This window comes from Pteropus medius, unplaced genomic scaffold (assembly GCF_902729225.1).
Source record: "Pteropus medius unplaced genomic scaffold, Ma_sr-lr_union100, whole genome shotgun sequence".
NCBI classification, from domain to species: domain Eukaryota; kingdom Metazoa; phylum Chordata; class Mammalia; order Chiroptera; family Pteropodidae; genus Pteropus; species Pteropus medius.
The window spans coordinates 14,673,784-14,691,964 of record NW_024349519.1 but is presented as its reverse complement, the minus strand read 5'-3'; positions in this window follow the sequence as shown (position 1 = coordinate 14,691,964).

Here is an 18,181-nt window from a genome sequence, read left to right as displayed (position 1 = left end):
ATATCTACCCGTTGGACATTGGTTTGAAAAATTGGTTTTTGAAACATAATGAATTTTACTCCTAAAAATCTGTTTGTGAAGGATGAGCACTGACCTAATTGAATAGAAAGATTTTTAAGGATTTAGAATTCCTTGGAGGTTTATGTACAGAGCAGACCAGTGAGGAAAGAAAAGTATCTAGATTTTGTTTCCAGATCTTTGGTTTGGGTAGATGGTTGCTTGATAGTTCCATGCATCAAGACAAGGAAATAGCAGGAAGACGGGATTGGGAAGGAAAAGAAGATGAGTTCTGTTTGAGACACTTCCAAATAAAGACGTTCAGCAGAGAATTGAAATTACAGAACTGGAGCTCTCTGAGTGCGCTGGGTTAGAAAAGGAGGATTGGGAATTGATAGCTGAAGTCAGAGGTTTATATGAGGACACACAATATTTGTGTGTTGAAGGAAAAAGTTAGATGCCCAAAAAGGGGGCCTAGGAAATATGGTCACATAAGAGACAGGTTGAGTAAGGAAAACTGACAAATGAAACTTGATAAGGAATAGCTGTAGATATTGGGAGAAAAAAATTAAGTTATCACAGAAGCTAAGGGTGGATAGACTTCTAAAAAAGTTTCAGACATAATGTCCAAAGCTGAAGGGAAGTCAAATAAACAAAGAATAGTAAAGAAAACAGTGAGAATATGATTATATGAATTATAGGTAGATTGATTTTTATGCTCAATAAAAAGAATTACCTAATAGGAACAGTGGAAAAAGGGAACAGATCTTATGAGTTAAACACCTTGTCACTGAATTGTGCGAAGACTCAATGACCGCCATGAAACAGTAGTTCATGAAGAATTATTCCATTAGGTAAGAGATCGCATTAAACAATCTTTTCAGTCCATCGTTCCACCTCTAAGATAGTATGTTCTAACACAGGAAGAGAGAAGGGGTTTGGAATGGGCAGGATATAAGGCTGAACAGGAGAGATTTTATTAACAGGAGGTACTCAGGATTCAATATTCTGTCGAGGATTTCTGGAACGAACCCTAATAGTTTATTTGAATGGCCCCTTGAAACTTGGATGCAGTGATAACCAACATTAGTATGGAAAAAAAATTAGAAAGCTCAGGGAAGTGGAAGTATTTGACTCGATATGTGGTTTAAATCCTGAGATCTCATCCCCATATCATGTTTCCTCAGAAGATCAAGGAGGATGTCATCCCACGTGTTGAACAATTATTTACATGTAGCAATGGTCAGCTCAGTAACATATCCTAGTATTGCTTTTCTCTCCTTATGTGCTTCGCTTTGCTTATGCCTCACTCCTGCCCTCTGGGATTAAACTTGATTTTCAAATAAGAGCACTTAGACACTGCTTTATGGGGAACTCAGATTACAACTGTTTCATTATGAGTATATTCTCAAAAAATATCTGCTTTTTTGATATGATATAACAATAATATCAGTATCATTCATTAGTGATGTCATCCTACATCCTTGTATAATTTCCCCTATAATGTCATCCATGGCATCCAGTTACAATATTGCTTATTATTTCACTAGTAATTCACAGCACTCGATTTTTTCAGAAGAGGTATTAAGATTATCATTGGCATTCTCTGGGAAATCCAAATTGACTCTTAGTTTTATTTTCTGGCTTTACTACTAACCACCCTAGGATCCTTTGTAGTATTTATCTTTCTAAACTGGTGTTTTCAGCACCTTCCAATTTTGTATTGTCTGAGAACTAAATAAATGTGAGCACGGTAGAACTCAAACAGCTGTATGTATTTAACTACAAGGTTGGATGCCCAATTCATGCACTGTTTATGCAGCTATCAGGAGAGCTCTGAAAGGAAAATCTGCAAAGCTTCCAGCATATTTTATTAATGACTAGCCAGACACCATAACCCACACCAGGGAGATGAGGACTTAATTAATTAGGCATAATACTACTTAGCACTTACCATTTTCAATAAATATTACTACATGAATGAAAAAATCCTCAAAAGACTCCCATGAAGCAGAAACTAGTAATCCTATTTCACAGCTGGGGAAACAGAAGCAGAAAGACTCTTGGATTTGCCCAAAGGCACAAAGAGAGGTGGCATCAGTTAATGTGGCTTCCTCAGAGCTGGTCCTATAGGCTAATTTTAGAGCATGGTTTTCTCAAGGGTCAAAGGACAATAATATAGCAAAGATACTTACACATAAACTTTAAAAAGTGTGTGGGAATAACTATAGACTAGATTCATGGACGTGCAAGACTAGTGTCAGGGGTTCCATAAGGAAATTAACTATGCCTCTCACACTTCTCCTGAGGGAAGGGATTATAAGTCACATGTGCTAGCAAGTAGCATAGTCCCTGACACATACTTGTTGCTTGGCATATATTTGTTCATTCATTCTTAAACAAAGTATCGATTAAAATTCTGTCCTCATGGAATTTAGAGTCTAGTGACAAAGAAGATATAATAAACCAATAAATAGGTAAAACATATGTCATAATAGAGATATAATGACAAATGCCATGGAGAGAGTGACCTAAAGAGGAGGGATGTAAGCCATGAAAATATCTGGCAAAAAACTCCTTTTGCCAGATATAGCGAGTACAAATTACTTGGTATGCTCAAGAAATAGCAAGAATGACAGATGGCGGGTGAAAAGTGAGTGAGGAGAGAGTAAGGTAAAATCAGGGGAGGTGACATATGCCAAATCTTGTTGGACATTTTAATAACATTGGTCTTTTACTTTGCAAAGATTTGAATATGTTAAAGGGTTTTGAGTCATGCTATGTAAACTGACTTATATTTAGTGGTCTTATTTTTGCCTGGGCTCTAGGGGGTATATGTGGAAACAGGGAAACAAGTTAGAAGATTAGCAATAATCCAGTTGAGAAATAATAATGACTTGTACCAGGATTGTGGTGATGCAAGTGGTGAGACGTGGTCAGAGCCTAGATGTATTTTGAAGATGAAGCCAAAATTATCAGATTTGATGGATAGAATTTGGGGTCTGGAAGAAAGAGCAGAGTCAAGACTTGTTGCAATGTTTTCACCTGAGAAACTGGAAGGGTGGAGTTACTATTTACTGAGATAAAGAAGATTATATAAAGAGAAAATTTCAGAAGGGAAATCTTGAGCCTGGGTTTGGACATGTTAAATGAGATGCCTTTAGGCTATCCAAGTAAAGATGTTGAATAGAAATGATGTGTCCTGGATGACAAGGATATAAAGTATTTCAGAAGAGGGAGAGGGATCACCTGTGTCAAAAGCTGCTGATATGTTGAAAATGATAAAAGACTGAAGATTGCTATGGGATTTTGTAAACAAAAGGACACTGATGTTGGTATAGAGATAAAGTGAAAGCCTGATGGAATTAGTTGAAGAAAAAATAGTGAGAATTTATTGTGGATCTAGATGTAGTTGTAGACGGAGATTCAGATCTGGATAAATCTTAGCTCTGGCAACTGAAATAATCTGTAAAACAAAAAATAACTCAGTAGCAATGAATTCTACTAACATCCTGATTGTGGTCTTCAAATACCATTTCTCATAAAAGGAACCAGGGCTCCTTAGAGAAAAAAATTCATGCCAGATATGCTGCCAAATTTTATAAAAGATTAACCTGGGGTATCTTGTCATACCAGCTAGCAAAAAAGTCCAGATTTCAAAAGGAATCATCAAAGTCTGGGCATGGTAGACTGAATTTCCTGCTATAAACATCTGAAAAACAGCCCACAGTATTTGAACCTCTCTTCAGACATTGGACAGCATTTAGCATAGGACTAGATTCTCAAGAAGAACACAAACAAGATGAACCTCTCAAACTTTTTATCTAGAGGCACTTTCCAGAGAAAGCACAGAAAAGGAGTCCAAGAAGAGCACAGTAGTCTCACTGCGTTCAAAAAACAGAGATTGAAATTTAAGTAGATGAACAAAAAGCTAGAATTTGATAAACAGAGTACCAGAGAGCAGCTAAGAAGACAAAGAGCTCCAAAAATATGCTTAGAGGTCTCTTTGAGTCTATGACTGAATATTAAACTATATAGGCATTGGGTGAGATTCTGGGAGGCCAGAAAACAAATAACTACTGGTGGGTCATGACCTGAATATTGCTGGAGCTTGAAAGCACCTAGGAGATGTTCAAGTTTGACCAGCCAGAATAGAGAATATGCTAGCCACTCTGTAGTAACAAGTTTGGAATTCCGATGGAGAACATCATTTTCAGTGTTTTTGTTTATTCTTGACTCTTTGTTCATATATTTTAGAACCAAATTTTGTGATAATCTGTTAGGATTTTAATTGGGATAATATCGAACGCATATAATGAATATTAAGTCTTTCTAGTCAAGAACATGATGTGCCTCTGCATTATTTATATCTTCTTAATGTCTTTAAATAAAGTTTAAATTTTATCCACTTAAAATTCTTGAACATTTATATTAGATTTATTTCTTTATGGCTTAAAATTTTGTTACTATTTTTAGTAGTTTCTCATTGCATTTTCTAGATATTTTTACATAATTTATAGAGAGACAATTGACTTTTATATGTTAATTATATACCTAAAAATTTGCTAAATTCTCTTATTAATTTTAATAAATTGTCCATGGAGCCTTTTAGGTTTTAGGTTTTCTGTGTAGACAATCAAATCATATATTAATAATAATAGTTATTTTTCTTGACAATTTGAGGGTTTTTTTATTTCTTGCCTTATCTACTGGTCAGGGACTCTGATATAATGTTAGCTAGAAGACATTTTTGAACAGCTTTGCAAAGCATCAACTTTTGGCTTTATTTCTTCTCTACTGTATTTTTTTTTTCCTTTGGGCGTATTCTGCTTTTGTTTTCTACTTTCTTAGTAGAATATCAAAACCACAATAAGATTCCACTTCACATCCACCACATTGTCATAAAGGCTGATAAAAATGTTAGCAAGCACATGGAGCAACAGCAACTCTCATAGCGTTCTAGTAGAAATGTACATGGTACAACCACTTTGAAAAACAAATTCAAGTTTAATATGCACATACTTAGTGATTCTAAAATTGTATTCCTATATATGTTTTATGGGGAAATTCTTACACAAGTGGATCAGGAAAATGTGATTGTTAATTTTATGTGTCAACTTGACTAGGCCACAGGGTGCCCAGATATTTGGTCAAACAATATTGTAGGTGTGTCAGTGAGGGTGTTTTGGATGAGATTAACATTTGAATTGGTAGGTACAGTAAAGCAGATTGCCCTTTCTAATGTGAATAGGCCTCATCTAGTCACTTAAAGGCCTGAATAAAACAAAAAGGCTACCGCTTCCCCATCACACACACACACACACACACACACACACACACACACTCCCAAGAGTAGAATGGAATTCTTTTTACCTGAATGCTTGAGCTAAGACATTGGTCTTTCTGGCCTTAATTCACAAATTGAAACATCAGCAGCTCTTCTTGGGTCTTACGCCTGCCAACTTTCAGACTAGAACTATTTATCGGTTCTCCTGGATCTTCAGCTTGCCGACTGCAGATCTTAGGACTTTCAGCCTCTGTATTTGTATGAGCTAATTCCTTATAATCTCTGTCTCCCTGTGTGTGACTCTCTCTGTCTGTTTCTCTGTCTCTGTCTTTCTGTGTGTGTGTGTCTCTTTTTCCTATTGATTCTATTGCTCTGGAGAACTCTAATAGAGAAAACATGGGTGAATATGTTTATAACAATTAGTTTATGACAACAAAAAACACCCCAAATGACTCTTAAGAGTAGAATGGATATACACATTCCATAATACAGTACAATAGAATAAATACATGGTATTGAGAATATAGTAAATATAGTTATAAATGTCAGTGTGAATTAATTTAAAAATATTATTGAACCAAAAAAAAGCAACATAGAAAAATATACAGAGTATTTAACAATTTATGTAGAATTTAAATATGGGAAAAATAAGACAAAGATGCTCACTCTCACCACTTTTATTCAATGTAATATGTGAAGTCCTAGCCACAGTTTAGACAAGAAAAATAAATAAAAGGCATCTAAGTTGAAAAGGAAGACATAAAACCAGTACTATTTGCAGATGACATGATACTATATATAGAAACCCCTAAAGACTCCAACAACAACAACAACAACAACAACAACAACAAAACTATTAGAACTAATAAATGCATTCAGTAAAGTTGCAGGCTACAAAATTAATATACAGAAATCCACTGCATTTCTATACACTAATAATGAACCATCAGGAGAAGTTAAGAAAACAATCCCATTTATAATTGCATAAAAAAAAAAAACAACAAAACCTAGGAATAAATTTAACCAAGGAGGCTAAAGACCTTTACTCTGAAAATTATAAGACTTTAAAGAAAGAAATTGAAAAGGACATAAATAAATGGAAGAATGCACTGTGCCCATGGACTGGAAAGATTAATATTGTTAAAACATCCATACTATCCAAAGCAATCTACACATTCAATTTAATCTCTATCAAAATACCGATGGCATTCTTCTCAGAACTAAAACAAATAATTCTAAAATTTGTAGGGAACCACAGAAGACTGAATAGTCAAAGCAATCTTGAGAAAGAACAAAATTAGGGGTATCATGCTCTCTTATTTCAAACTGTACTACAAAGCTATAACAATCAAAACAGTATGGCATTGGCAGAAAAACAGATGTATAGCTCAATGGAACAGAATAGAGGGCCTAGAAATAAATCCTTGCTTTTATGGTCAACTCATCTATAACAAAGGAGAAGAGAACAAATAATGGAAAAATGATAGTCTCTTCAATAAGTGGTATTGAAAAAACTGGATGGATACATGGAAAAAAGTGAAACTGGACCACACTCTTACACCATATACAAAAACAACAACAACAACAATGACAAAAAAACAACAACACATAAAACAAATTAAAGACTTCAGCATAAGCCCTGAAATCATAAATGTCCTAGAAGAAAACACAGGTAGTAAGCTCTATGACATTGGTCTTAGAAATATCTTTTTGGGTATGTCTCCTCAGGCAAGGAAAACAAAAGCAAAAATTTACAAGTGGGACTACATCAAACTAAAAAGCTTCTGGACTATAAATGAGACCATCAGCAAAATAAAAAGACAATCTACTAAATAGGAGAAGTTGTTTATAAATGATACACCCACTGAGGGGTAAAGATGCAAAATATGTAGATAATGCATACAGTTCAACATCGAAAAAACAAACAATTTGATTAAAAAATGGGCAAAGAACATAAATAGACATTTCTCCAAAGAAGACATACAGACAGTCAACAGACATTTTTAAAAATTATAAACATCACTAATCATCAGGGAAATGCAAAACAAAACCACAGTGAGATATTTCACACCTGTCAGAATGGCTATCGTCAGTAAATCAAAAACAAGTTCTGGCAAGGCTGTGGAGAAAAGGGAACCTTTATGTATTGTTAATGGGAGTGCAAATTGGTGCAGCCACTATGGAAAACAATTTAGAGGCTCCTTAAAAAATTAGAAAGAGAACTACCATATGACCCAGCAATTCCACTTCTGGGTATTTATCCAAAGAAATCCAAAACACTAATTTAAAAAGATATATGCACCCCTATGTTCACTGCAGTGTTATTTACAATAGGCAAGTTATATAAGCAACCTAAGTGCCCATCAATAGATGATTGGATAAAGAAGAGGAGTACATATGTACAATAGATTATTACTCATAAAAAAATATGAAATCTTACTATTTTTGACAACATGGATGAAACTAGAGACTATTATGCTAAGTGAAATAAGAAAGAGAAAGACAACTATCATATGTGTTCACTTATATGTGAAATCTAAAAAACAAAACAAATGAACAAACTAAACTAAACTAAAACAGATTCATGGAAACAGAACAAATTGATGCTTTCAGAGGAGAAGGTGGGTGAGGGCATGAGTGAAAAAGGTGAAGGGAAATAAGAAGTATGATTTTCTAGTTCTAAAATAAATAAGCCACAGAGATGTAGTATATAGCATAGGAAAGGTAGTCGATAATATTGTAATAATTTGACACGATGACAGATGGTTAGACTCAGTGTGGTGATCACATTGTAAGGTATATAAACGTTGAATCACTATGTTGCACACCTGAAAGTAATATACTATTGTATGTCAACTATATTTTAATTAAAAAATCTAGAAAAATATACAAAGTATGATTCAATTTATACAGAATTCAAATATGGGAAAAATAATGCTTATAAAAAGCTACTATAAACAAATATATCATATGCATATAATACTACACTGATAATAATAACATAGTCTATATAATATATATGTATATACTGAAGTATGTTATGCTATAAACAATTATGATAGGAATAACCCTATAGAAACAAATATAAACAACCACCCAAGACTATAAAAACTAAAAGAAAAAAAGGAAGGGAGCTGTTTCACAAAATTAAGGATAACTATTACATTATATCTAGGCAGGAGAGTGATGCAATTGGGGAAGAGCATATGAAGAGTCTCAAAAATCCTCATAATGATCTGTTTCTTATACTGTGAGGCGGATAGTTGTTCATTTTATTACTATTTCTTAAATTGTGTGTGTATATTCTCCATATAATCCTACATGTGTGAATATGTTTAATTCTAAACGTGTTCACTATTTCTTAATAAAAATTATATTATGAATAAAAAAATCAAACTGGCAAACCAAATAGCCTGGATAGTTTTATGTTCAGCACATTTTCTGACATGGAGCAGGCATTCAAAAAATATTGAATATTAAAATGTAAAGCCCAGAGCATCTGCTTCCTTCCTCAAGCCCTGGAGATTGGTAGTATCTGTCTCTCAATGTAGTCATAGTTTTGGGCTTCATATGACATCATCCCCTCTGCCTACCTCCATCTTCTGAATCTCTCATCCAGCTACTTCCTTGTTCCACTGGCTCATACTCTAGAGAGACATGACTGAGTTTAGATTCAGACTCTGGGAATCACAAACTGTTGATCTCTGAGTAAATGTAATTTCCAGGAATATTTTGTTTGGCCTATTGATATTTTAAAATCTTTGAGCATAACTTCACGTAAAAATCCTGACTTCCAGCTTCCCTTGAAAAATAGGAAGATCTGGCAACGCTGAGCTCGCATTCCTTCTTGCCAGACACGAGCTGGAGCTGCACAGTAGCTGCCCATGCGAGGCCTGTGCTCTCTACTGTGTTGTACTGTTTTGTCCTCATAACTCTGTTCTCTCTGACAAAATTGTGTCGATTACCAGTTATCACCTCTCTTTGATTATTCATTTTATTGCCATTAGAAAAATTTCTCAAAACACTTAGCAAGTGAAAAATAGGACAAGGTGGCTGGATGATTTTTCTTTAATTAGGGTCATTTCACTTAAGTGTGAGTGTTACTTGCCTAGTCCAGTAAGCATTTGCAATTGCCGTCTCTGTTCCATGTCCTTATCTAACTATATCTGAGGGAATTCTCCTTCCTCTTATGTATACATTTTATTAATCCAGAGTATTGTTTTCCTCTTCCCGGCATCAAAAGGAGCTGAAGAAATTGCCTAAACTTTTTCTGCTGAAAGAGAACTAATTTCAACATCGGAAAATCTCAGGAGGCCCAAGAAGGTGAGATTGTCTTGACCTGGTGTGTGCCTGCACTCTCCAAGCGAGAGAGCTTGGAAATCAACACCTCAATCTGTTTTCTTTCCCTTTGCCTTGACTTCCCTCTGTTTTCTCCACCCTATGTTCTCTTCTTGGCAGGAAACTCAAGCCTTAGAAATCTAAGTCTATTCATAAATGCACTTCTTTCAGTTACTATGGCAATGCTGAAGGAATCTGTCACGGCCAAACAGGATCACAAAAGGATCACTTTTATTTTTATTCTCAGTGTTTCCACCAACAAACAAATAAATAAAATGCTATAACTAGCCAGAGTCACGTTTACTTATTGGGAAACAGCTCCTAAGGACTGACTCCCTACCTTCATTTCTTACTTAATTTTCCCCTACTATTTTATACAGAGTTTTATTTGTTTTCCCAGACATTCATTAGAAAGGACCACAGTGAGTGGCATTCTTTGAATCCAGGAGGTTTTTTCCCTAACCCTTTGCTATTATGAATGCAGCATAAGAGTCATAATTATGTTTAAAAGAAGCAGTATTGTTTCCCAAGATTACACAGTTAGAATTCATTTATTAAAAATATAGGTTGCGAATTCTCATCTCCAAATGGATAACTACTCCCAGAAAGCTGCCGTTTTGTCTTTAGCCCTTATCTTTGTATTTCATCACTGACAGTTGGGAATGAAATAATTCAAATGTCCTTATTTAAAGAAAGCAAAACAAGACAAACTTCCCGCCCTATCCTTAGGGCAGGGATGACAAGTTAAGTTGACATCAAGATCAGCAGATGAGCATTCAGCCACTTTGCCAGTCATTGCTACTGCATGGACTCTGTGCAGCAACGGAACATTTGCTCTGAACAACCTACAGTCTGTCAAATTCCATAGCAGTTTCCAAGGCAATGATATGTTCTTGGTCTTTTCTTTATGTATTGCACAATGCTTTAGAAATTGCACAACAAAGCAGAGGGAAGCCCTTTGAACTCAGTAGGGGAAGATCCCCTGATTACCAGAAAAAGGTTACTTTGCAGATAGATTCAAATTCCTCCTGCTTCTTATAGAAGGGTACCAGCTCTATACTCTCTGGATGAGGGAGTGACACTCAAATCTCTTACTTTACTGCACACTTCTAGAAAGGGATTTTATTTAAAATATCACTGGCAATCAAATGGCATCGACTGCCCTATATTTGTGGGTGAATAAAGGAGGAAGATTTAACATAGGAAATACACACAGGTATCTTTAATTAGACATGACACCCCCCACTGGTCAGGCTAATGTGTTTTCAGCAACCTCACATACCAGTATAGGGACCACATAGCAAAGTAAAGAATGAAGGCTTTGGGTGAGATTTACCTGGGTTTGAGTCCTTATCCTGCTGCTTATTATCTATAATCTTTGGACATGTTATTTAATCTCTGTAACCTTAGTGTTCTTATATGGAAAAAAAAGGGTAATAATAGTATCCATAGCCTACAATGATTGTTGGGATTAAGTTGGAAATTGCATTTAAAGCACTTAGTACAGTGTGTTCTGAACAATTGTCAACTCTAAATATCAACAATTATTATAGTTCTTGTTATTATATATTTCAATAGGAGAATGTATACTTCTATCTTCAATTTTTCCTTCTTTTGTTTTATACAATTTATACTTACATTTTTGTGTTTATTTACTTATATTTTAGCAACTCAGTATGACATTGAATATTTTGGAAAAAAAAATGAGAAAGCGATTCCTTCCTTCACCATAAATAGTATTTAAAGATGCTTTATATAATTTAGAAAAAAGACCTTCTTTCCTCACTTACTATGAATATATTACGTAGGAAGTAGTACACTCAACTTGTAGAATAAAAAATTATGTTAAAGCTGAATCTACCTAAATAAATTTAGAATATGAATAAAGCTATTTCTAATGTAAGAATTTATATCCTAAATAGTGATATTCAATGTTATCCCCAAATCAAAAGCCGAATAACAAATTCATTCACGACTAAAAAAGTAGTTGTATCCTATTTGATAAAATTTTAAAATAGAACCCTGGAGAAAATAACAGGAGGCTAATGTAACATACTTTTCTTCATTCTTTCTTTTACTTATTTAATAGATATTTATTGAGTTTATTTTATGCCAGGTGCTGAGACACAGTATAGAAATAGAGACATAAGTAAAGTCCTGATCCTCTCCTCAAGGGCCTAACAGAAGTGCGGCTGGAGTATGAAAAAGTACACTGAGCCAAACAGAAAGTGGCAAAAACCCAGAGAGGTACAGAATAAGTGCTATAAGGATCACAGTATGTGTAAATGTTAATATTAATTATGCCTTACAATTAAAGCGACTTTATATGTGGGAAATAACTTTGAATCTGCAACTTTCAGTGATACCAACTACATTGTAAATCTGTGGTTAGGTACAACATAATTTAAGCACAGAGAAGGTATCAAGAAATCAGGTAGTTCAAATGCAACTAGCATATTTTTAACATATTCTAAAAGAATTAGACATAAAATCAATAAAATGAATAAAAAATGGAAGCTGCTTAGTTCTGATCTTTATACCCCAGTTCTTAGTATATCTGGGCAGTGAAAGAAACTCAATTTATTTTTTTCAAAAAATTTAACCTTGAGCTTTCACATTAAAGAAAAAATTAGAGGAAAGTTGACATTTATGTAAATTCTGAATAAAAATGTGAAACAAACTGAGTCAGTAGCACTCTAGTCCGCCATCTGGGATTTTGCACTCCTCAGTCAATTCCAGAAATTAGATTAATATAGAAGAAATCATAAAGAGGAATTTTTTTGGAGGTAATTACAAGGCTCACCTATTAACAGTCAAAAATCTGCAGTCACTAATTGCTCTCCTCAAATCAGATAGGTGACCTCAAATGAAATATGACCCCAAGATGTTTTTCAAAATGCAAGTTTTATTTTAATTATCAATAGACATAATCACCAATGTCATTTTAAAATGCCAAAGTATAAAGAGATTTTATTGTGAGAGTATGACAAAAGCACAGGTCAAAATATTAATCTGCTCTTCCTCAAAACATTTTAAAGTTTTGGTTTTGTTTTAACATTTTCACTTGCTCCAAATAGCTCTCTTTATCCCCCAAATGACTTTCGATGATCATGTAAAATCTAAGTTCAGGAAAATTGGTTCTGATTTGAGATTTGCACACTCAGCACTGTTCTCAGACTGAGGGGATCCAGACAGCTTCTCTGGACAGCAGATAATATGACAATAGTTTTGGATCAGTCAGAGTCACTTAGAGTCTGATGGTCTTCATGATCAGAATGACCACAGTATCCACGCCCTTCCCTGATTCTTGTTGCCAGATCCTTGAGACAGAGAGAATTAAAACACCTATGGTGGTTTCAGAGACAGATTCCTCTTAAAATAAATAATATTCATAGTCTTTGACAGGAAACAAAGGATGCAATTATTTCCTTAGAAAATATAGAAGCAAACAATGTGATGTGCAGAAGAATATTTCCATTCCTCTGAAACTTTGTAACTTACAGTCAAACAATTTAGAATTTATGTGTTAATGAAAGATCTTTTGTCTAATTTATGTACATCACTTTACTACAGATCTATGGAATTTAGGTTACATTTGTATAATTCCATAAGGGGCTTTTGATTGCTTAAGCGCCACCTGTTCTTTATAAATGCTGTGACTGACATCAAGTTTTCCTCCATATGGTGATGACATTTTTGATTACTATTTGTCTTCTTACATTTTAATAGTGATTGAGTTAAAATAATTTAAAGTCTGTTTCCCAGTAGCTTCATATAACTGAACAGTTCTGTTTATGAGTTTTATCTTTCTGTATTTTAAGTCCACATAATTTTTTAAAATACCTTAAACTAGTTACAGAATACAGCTTTCTAGGGCTACATGAGTAATTTTTCAGTTATGAGTTAAAATCAAGAGTAGAATCAATATGGGCATCTCTATAATTGAAAACCAGTGGGTGATAATTCTGTACTGAAAACAAGATAATAACAAAAATGAGGCATTGGTGGGAGAAAAATAAGATTAAAGATGTGATCTCAATTAAATATCAACTATTATTAATATTTAATAAAAATTCCACTTTTAATTTGTTCTATATTTTCCTCTTATAGAATGTAATTATGAAGAGATGTAAAAATAATTTAAGTAAATCAGGGTAGAATCAGTCTATTATTGCTTGCTAATTTAATATTTAAAACATTGTTAATATCTAAATAATTTGGTAAGCAGAAATAGTTCAGTTTTTTTGATATGTCAAAATTTAAAAGGCTAAGGAAATCGTGTGACATTGAGATGCATAGAGAAAGAAAATTTCTCTTACCTTAATGCCTGACAGTGATTTTTTTTTTGCAATGTAAATTAGTCTACATGTTTGTATATTTTTAAAAAACTGAGGAAAATAAATGACCATTTTTCTCTTTATAATGATTTTCTATTTTTCCTATTTTTTTAAATTATAAATTTGTTCTAATTAAATTTAATCATTAATTTGATGTTGATAGGTAGCTTGAAGCTGGTTTCCATGATCCCTCCATTTTGAGAGAACATATCAACTTTCTTAAAAAATTTCTTCTGTTTCCTATACAGATTCTTTCAAACACCAAATTCTCTCCTTACTCAAGTGAATGAAGTTCTGACAAACTCATGTTATCTCTAACCCAATAGCTTACAAATACTCAAAGCCAATATAACAAAGACAAAACCCCTTGCTTTATTTCACCAACTATTAATAATTGCACAGGAAAATAAAAATTAGGAAAGATAAAGTCTGATTGAACTTCATATATGTTAATTTAAAAACAATAAAGAATAAGAATTTTGCCCTTCTAATTAATGACTAATACTAAATAAATAATTGATGACTTAAGCAAATAGATCTTATAAATAAATTAGAGTCTACATATTGCTCAAAGTTGTTTAATCTCTACAGAACTCTGTTGGTTATCTGTAAAATATGTGTTTTAATTAAATAATCTAATTCTAATCTAGTTTTAAAAATTCTGATTTTTCAGAAGTGAATAACTTTTACGTTCTTTGATATATAATCTTCCTGAGTGGTCGTCTCGCAAAAATTTTATTTCATAAATATTTGTCAATTAAAAAGAAAAAATATATATTAATACACACATACAAATTGTACAATGTTAACTATAGGTAAAGCTAGACGGTAGATATATTGGTAATTATTGTATTTTAACAAAAAATGTTTTGTCAACGTGTAAACATTTTCATAATAAAATATTGAGAGAAAACAATATATTTGTTAATTAAGTTTGGCTTTGCCACATATCAAGTCTAATTTGGGATGAAGAAGACAGTTGAATGCTATAAAATTGACTATTTTGAAAATAATGTCTACCACCAATGTAAATTCAGAGTCTAGGTTCTGGCCAGTATTATGTTCAAACACAACACTTTACACATTAAAAGCTGGAATTATACTTGTATTATAAAAATAGAAAATTGTGCCTCTGTAACTCTAAGTTAACTAGAAATGGAAGAATATTTCATTAAATGACAAAATAACCTAAAAACTCTTAAACTGATATCCAACACAATACATAGTGGTGAAAAAGAAGATGCATACCCATTAAAATTAAGAGCAGACAAAAACCTACTATAGCCATTGTCAAATAAACTTATTTTCAAAGTCCTAGATAGTATGACATGGAAAAGAAATAAGGGTAGTAACCATTGGAAAGAAAAAGATTAAACAATTATTATTTGTAAATTTTAAGATGCCCTGCCTAGAAAAAAAAGATAAAATGAAATAAAACATTATCCCAACTAACAAGTAATTCAAAAGGATAGTTGGACAAAAATGTAAGCAAAAACAATAGCTATATCATATATAAGCAATAATTAGATAGAAAATGAATTTTAATATAACCCTTTAACAATAGCAACAAAATTATAAATACCTAAATATACTTTTAAAAGGAAGTATATAGGACTTAAGGAAGAAAATGATAGACTCTTAACAAGATACACAAGCGATTTGATTAGTAAAGAATTGTGCTATGTTCCTGGAAAAGAAGACTGAATATGACAAAGGAAATTTTCATTTATATATTAATTTATAGATATAATTAAATTACGATAGAATTCAATGAGTTTTCTTAGAACTTGCCAAAGTTGTTATGAAAATCATATGAACAAATAAACACATACCCATACAAATATATGAGACATTTTAGACTAGCAGGAGGATTGTTCCCTGTTATGGAATATTCCAAATTTCAGTTGTTTACATATTACCATCATAATTTTTATCTTATTCACATGTTACTGATAAAGTTATTTCAAATCTTTCTTTTCAATAGTTTGCATGTATTACTTAAATTACTTAAAAAGAAACTTCATATCAGTAATATAACTATAAAGTAAACAATTTTTTGCCCATAATAGAATAAAATTATACAAATAAAATTAAAATTATTTTTATATAAAACTTTTTATAAACTAATGATGTTAAAAATTACATAAAAGTTGTATAGTTAAAAGTTTTAAAAAATAAATTAAACACTATCCCTAAATTTTGGCTAGTTATTGAGGCTACCAGTAGCTCTCTTTGCTAAGAAGGATGTGGTAGACACCTAGGTACAAGACAGACTTTCTGCTGACATAATTAGAAGGATTTAAAGAGAACTGAAAAGGAAAAACATTCACACTGCTTGACTCAACATCTTTTATTTCTGAGTCTAAAATAACTTCAGTATCTTCAGAAGTATATGTTTCACATGTTGGGAAATATTGATTCAAAAGACAATAAAACAAATTGCAAATATTTAAAAAATAAAAGTGCATCAAATATATATGCATAAATCACTGAACATTGCCTAGCATATAGTAAGCATTCAACAGATATTTATTGAATCAATTAATTTATGAATTCAATCAAAAACATAGTCAAGAACACTAGCTATTTTTTTTTTTTTTGGTATATATAAAACGACTTTGACTATTCAATAAATGGTTCTGGAAAACTGGTGAACTATTCAGGGACACCCTATTTTTTTTCTTTGGGAAAAATCATTCCTTATGCAAATTTAAATTTCTCTGCATTTGCTAGGCTAATAGATAGAGTGTAACCTTGAGAATGGAACCAACATTGAGGAAAGCAAATTCGATACAGACAGATTCTTCTGAGCACTTAAATTCAGCCATGCCTGAAAGAATTCTCCTGAGTTTTATAATTATTCATCAACAATTTTACCCCCTAAACTAGTATGAAAGGCTTTGCAGACCAGCTTGAAGAAATAAGATATAATGAAAAGGTAAATAGGGAAACATCAAATATCCTCCAGATGAACACGCTATGTTCTAGACCTAACTACTTGCAAGAACCAAAATCCAATGCCTCCAGTTTCTAAAGCCCCTCCAAGGCTTTTCCACCTATTTTTCTTTTCATCTTCCAAGAAACATCTGCTTCCCATGAACACTTGGTTTAAACATTGCTCATTATTATGAAATCTTCCTTTATAGAAGCAGATTAAGTCATTTTCCCCTTTCTCCACGGCACTTTGTATAGAACTCATTCATAATTTCCCCTATTATATCAAAATTACTTGTTTTCATATATGTTTCATCTCTCTCAGAGTTGAATTCTTATTTGAATTGCCAGCATCTAGTATAATGCTTAATACAAAGTAGGTGACTAATAAATATTTGGTAAAGAGAGGAGTGAATGAATAAATGAGTGTATCACTAATAATAGTAAAAATTATCTATTCACGTACCTACTAGACATTTTTTTATTGCTCAAGTATTAAAATTTTCTTGCTGTCTAAGCGACTGTTATGTTTTACATATTTGGGAAACCTATATGACCTCTTAATTTCTTTCGCATGAATTTCATGGTTCATTTTCAGGTGAATTATTGAGAAGGTGACTTTTGTTTCATTAACTATGAAAGCAAAGCCCAAAGCATTTGCTTCTGAATGTTGAGGGCAGATCCCATTGTCTCCTTTGCTCTTCTCAGCATCATTTGGAGAAAACGAGTATGGAGTTCTGTTCACGCCTCAATCTTCCGAATAGTAACAAGTCTTTCTGCCAACACAACTGCTTCCTTTCTTTTTAACAATGGCATATGGTTCATATGTTTACAGCAAACCTCTTCAAGATACTTTTTTTTTGTTTTTATAGAAAGATAGGCTGGGTTATGAACTCTTAATCAGCACCTCGCTTCCTACACACAAAAACAGAGTCCTTGGGGCTACGTAAGCTGTGGACATTTTTGTAATGAAAGCACAGCAAAGGCGAATGGAAATTTATTTCAATGAGTTTACTGTAAGCACACTTTTTTTTTTTTAATTGGTAGGTTTTAAAATTGGTATTGGTAGGTTTTAAATGCCTAATTATCTTCGTATAAATGGCACCCTATCATCCTGGAAGTGTTGTGCTCCTGCTCTGTGCTGTTTATTATTTTGCATTACAATTATCATGCAAAGCAGAGAAGGTGACTTTAAGCAGCTCATTTAAAGTGCTTTTTTCCTTAAGTGTAAAAATCTTTGGGAGGCTATTTACATAGATGTTTATCATTGGGTGTTAAAAATCAGCCC